The sequence below is a fragment of the Euprymna scolopes genome, chromosome 46, assembly GCF_053919585.1.
Source record: "Euprymna scolopes isolate OS-2025 chromosome 46, ASM5391958v1, whole genome shotgun sequence".
Classification (NCBI taxonomy): domain Eukaryota; kingdom Metazoa; phylum Mollusca; class Cephalopoda; order Sepiida; family Sepiolidae; genus Euprymna; species Euprymna scolopes.
In genome coordinates this window covers 4,543,322-4,548,475 of record NC_136527.1, presented here as the reverse complement: position 1 = coordinate 4,548,475, position 5,154 = coordinate 4,543,322, and the positions used below count along the sequence as shown (strand labels likewise).

Here is a 5,154-nt window from a genome sequence, read left to right as displayed (position 1 = left end):
GACACGTTATTCAAAAGTCTGTTTCACGAAGTTCCAGCTTATTCTGCGCTTCTACGTTGCAAATCAATCTTTTATTAGGGATTATTTATTGGCATTAAAAAAAAAAAAGACCTAAAAATCGATAGACAATAATTACGACATGTTATTCAAAAGTCTGTTTCACGAAGCTCCAAAGTAATTCGAACGGCAAAGAGAGAATTGCAAGGCTGGAACGATGACTGTTTCTATAAATGGCCAACATTCACACAATACTCCCTTCTTCAACGAGACCTTCTTTCTCCCACTACTCCTCCCTCCTTCTCCGTCCTTTTCCTTTGCTATATCAGCGGACACGAAGCCAACAATCATAGCAAAGTATGTCCGCCATGTTTTTTTTGTTTTCTGTTTTTGAAATTGTTTTAAGTACACAGAGATCGTATCCATCTTAAGGATGTTATTTGACTTTAAGATAATCTGCCTGTATGTGTTTTCTTCTCTTTCTCACTATCTGCCCCCCCCCTCTTCTTTTTCTTTATAGACCTTACCTAACGCAAGTGCCTGAAAATAATTATGCATGAAAGCTTTTAAACTATACGCCACGTTTCAAAAAAAAAAAAAAAAAAAAAAAAAAAACACTGACTTCAACCAGTTCATACATTTTAGACTTCATTACTCTTGGCCTTTTGGCCAAGATCAAAGTGTAGTATCTGTTCCGGCAGATACTGCGAGCTATGACTAGCTATGACCAGCTATGACTAGCAAAGACCAGATGTGGGGGCAACCCCACATGCCTGACCTTTAACCAGCTCCCATTTCCCACCTCTCGGGAGCTGGTCCCCTTTTCCCCTTCCCCCTCCTTTCACTCCTCACATTAAAAATCGGCCTTGTGCCTAATTTGCTCGGTGGGGGAGCAAATAAATACCATCTGTTCCGGCAGATGCTGCAAGCTATGACTAGCTATGATTAGCAAAGACCAGATGTGGGGGCAACCCCACATGCCTGACCTTTAACCAGCTCCCATTTCCCACCTCTCGGGAGCTGGTCCCCTTTTTTCCCTTCCCCTTCCCTTCACTCCTCACATTAAAAATCGGCCTTGTGCCTAATTTGCTCGGTGGGGGAGCAAATAAATACCATCTGTTCTTCAGGATCATGCCCATGTTAGACGTGATAAACAAAAAACAAAAAACAAAAAAAAACGTTTGGCTTTCTAATAAATTCCGAACCTGCTGGGTAAGACCTTGCAGTGGTAAAAAACTTAACAACCATCAAACTTCAAATGTAATTCGAACATTCATGGCAGGTGCTCGTCTGAACTCCAATCCCTGGTCCCCCCTCGCCAATCTTTCACGAAGAACACCCGTCTGGCTGAATCCACTGTGAAAAATTTCCCCCACTCTATATCTGTGCCTAAATCAAAACGCGGATTTCATGAGCAAAGCTTCTTTCTTAGAACTGCACGCCTGTGGAACTCTGTTCCGTCTGCCTGCTTCCCACCTGACTACAACTTGGATGTCTTCAAGTCTAATGTTAACAAATTCCTAATGAATCGCCCCCCCTAATTAAACACTTCATAAAATCTCCTCACTAACGTAATGTACTTGCAATAACCCTTATCCCTGAGTGGCTTCCGGGCCTTGATAAGTGGTGATCACTGTGTAAAAAAAAAAAAAAAAAAAGAAAAAGAAAGGAGGAAAGACCAAGCAGAGAAAGCAGATTTTTTAATATAAAAATGGCTGGCTGATAAACACCTTCACTCATTTCTTGGCCTTCACCCGTCCCCCTCGCGGGGGCACCTTTGTGGCCTTCGGGCCAAGATCAAAGTGTAATATCTGTTCCGGCAGATACTGCAAGCAGGGACCATATGTGGGTGCAACCCCACATATAAGACCTTGGTCAATGTAGGGGCAACTCTTCATACCAGTTGTCACTATCCAGCTCCCCTACTCCCCGGGGAGTTGGTCCCCATTTCCCTTTCACTCCTCACTTTAAAAATCGGCCTTGTGATTAATTTGCTCAGTGGGGGAGCAAATAAATACCTCAAAGTGTAGTATCTGTTCTTCAGATGCTACACTTTAATTTCTTGTTCTCTTTCGGTGAAGGAGCAGTCCTTCACGACTGAGACAATTTTTATTTTTGTTCCTTTTCTCCACATTAAAAAACGACCCGACCCTGGTGTCTAACTCTGTCCCGTGGGGGAGGCATTGTAAATAGGAACACCTTCACTCATTTAATTTTTTTTTTGAGCAATTCATAAAGAAATCGACAGACAATAAATACGACACGTGATTCATGTCTGTTTCACTACTCCTTCCTCCTTCTCCTTCCTTCTCCCTCATGCTTTATCAAACAATCATCGAAAAGTATGTCCGCCATGTTTTTTTTCTTCTGTTTTTGAAATTGTTTCAAATACACACAGACCGTTCGCATCTTAAGGGTGTTATTTGACTTGAAGATAAATCTGCCTGGATGTGTGTGCTTCTCTTTCTCCCTATCTCTCCCTCCTCTTTTTCTCTGTAGACTCTATCTAAGATCAAGCAGAGAAAGCAGATGTTTTAATATAAAAATGACTGGCTGATAAACACCTTCACTTATTTACATTTTTTTCTCTATCACTCTGACCTAGATCTCTGGCCAAACAATCTGAAGGGTCACGCAAACTGACAAGGTTTTTTAAAAAATCATATAAAATCCTTGCTGTTTTTCAAAGTTGACAATTTCATCATCGCCTCTCATTTGTAACATCGAACGAAGCAATTCATAAAGAAATCGACGGGCAATAAATACGACACGTGATTCATGTCTGTTTCACGAAGTTCCACATTAATTCGAACGGCAAAGTGAGAATCGCAAGGCAGAAATGATGACTGTTTCTATAAATGGCCAACATTTACCCAACATTCCTTTCTTCAGCGAGTCTTTGTTTCTCTCACTACTCTTTTCCAACATTCGCATACCATTCAACGAGTCTTTCTTCCTCCCACTACACCCTCTCCCTCCTTCTCCCTTGCCTTTATCAGCGGACATGAAGCCCACAATCATCGCAAAATAAGTCCGCCATGTTTTTTTTTGTTTTGTTTAAAGTTGTTTCAAGTACACACTGATCATATCCATCTTAAGGGTGTCGTTTGACTTGAAGATAAAGTCTGTGTGTATGTGTATGTGTATGTGTGTGTGCGTGTGCGTGTGTGCTTCTCTTTCTCTCTATCTCCCTTCCCTTCCTCCTCCTCCTCCCCCTCACTTTCTGTACTCTTTACCTTACTCAAGCACCTGACAACCAACATGCTTGCTGGCTTTTAAACTATTGGCCACGTTTCACACGGCATTCTCTTCTACCACGAGAGGTTTCATGTACCAAAAGATTTAATCCATATTACGGTTGTTGTCGGTATGTTTGTGCATGGTTCTCTTTCTTTATACCGTTCTCTCTCTCTCTCTCTCTCTCTCTCTCTCTCTCTCTCTCTCTCTCTCTCTCTCTGTTCTCTTTCTGTAGCCTTCACCTCGCGCAAGTGCCGGAGAACCAACATTCATTAAGGCATTCAAACTGTAACGAAACGGTGTACGGTCATTGTCACAGCTCGTTGACAAACGAAAAAGAAATCAGCAGCAGCCGTAGCATAGCTATTATGTTGGTGCAAAAATAATGTCGTTTTTTAACATTCAACTTTAAAAGATCAAACTCCTTTTATAATAAACTTTATTAATCGAAATAAAAACGATTAGAATAGACAAATTTTTGCGAACGAGAAACAAGAAGATATTTCACTACTGATGCAATTCTCTATCTATATAAAAGCCAAGTACGTCCAAGGATGGAATACTGTTGCCATATCTGGGCAGGAGCTGCCAAAAACAGCCTATCCTGCCTTGACAGAGTACAAAATAGACTTCGTGGTTTAGCGGGGGTGCCCTTTTCTCTACCCTGCAATCCCTCTCCCACAGAAGAGACATTGCGAGCCTATCCTTGTTTTATCGTTATTTCCATGGCAGGTGCTCGTCTGAACTCCAATCTCTGGTTCCCCCTCGCCAATCTTTCACGAAAAACACCCGTCTAGCTGAATCCACTGTCAAATGTTTCCCCCACTCTTTATCTGTGCCTAAATCAAGACGCGGATTCCATGAACAAAGCTTCTTTCTTAGAACTGCACACCTATGGAACTCTGTTCCGTCTGCCTGCTTCCCTCCGGACTACAACTTGGATGTCTTCAAGTCCAATGTTAACAAATTCCTAATGAACCGCCCCCTTAAGTAAACACTTCATCAAATCTCCACACTAACGTAATGTACTTGCAATAACCCTTATCCCTGAGTGGCTTCTGGGCCTTGATAAGTGGTGATCACTGTGTAAAAAAAAAAGTTTATTTATCCCATTAGCATAGAAATCCGGAGTTCTGGAAGAGATGAAGTCATTGAAAGCCGATTCAGCATCATCTCGACTTTTGAAGCATTTTTCACGGAGGAAGTTGTCGAGATGCTTGAAAAAGTGATAATTGCTGGGCGAGACGTCCGGTGAATATGGTGGATGAGGCAGAGTCTTGTATACCAATTCGTTTAGCTTCTGCAGAGTCAGTTAACCGCCACGCGGACGAGCGTTGTCATGAAGGAGAATTAGTCCTTCATATTGACCAATCTCGGGCACATCCATTGGGACTTCTGGTGCATTTCTGTCAATTTGTCGGCACCGAGGCCCCGTGTTTTGACAAGCTTCTGGGCTTGACCTTCACTCTTGATCTGAAATGGTACACGTACATCAAGTCTGTTGCCAAGGTCGCTGGAAAGATGGTGGGATCCTTCTACCGCTCCAGAAGATATCTCACTACTGATGCAATTCTCTATCTATATAAAAGCCAAGTACGTCCAAGGATGGAATACTGTTGCCATATCTTGGCAGGAGCTGCTAAAAATAGCCTATCCTGCCTTGACAGAGTACAAAATAGACTTCGTGGCTTAGTGGGGGATGCCCTTTTCTCTTCCCTGCAACCTCTTTCCCACAGAAGAGACGTTGCGAGCCTATCCTTGTTTTATCGTTATTTCCATGGCAGATGCTCGTCTGAACTCCAATCTCTGGTGTTCCCTCGCCAATCTTTCACGAAAAACACTCGTCTAGCTGAATCCACTGTCAAATGTTTCCTCCACTCTTTATCTGTGCCTAAATCAAGACGCGGATTCCATGAACAA

General features: G+C 42.4%; 1 pseudogene; it reads left to right on the top strand.

Annotated features, from left to right (window-relative positions):
* Positions 1–644: 644 nt before the first annotated feature.
* On the top strand, positions 645–820 carry LOC145271983 (U2 spliceosomal RNA; annotated as a pseudogene).
* Positions 821–5,154: the final 4,334 nt, after the last annotated feature.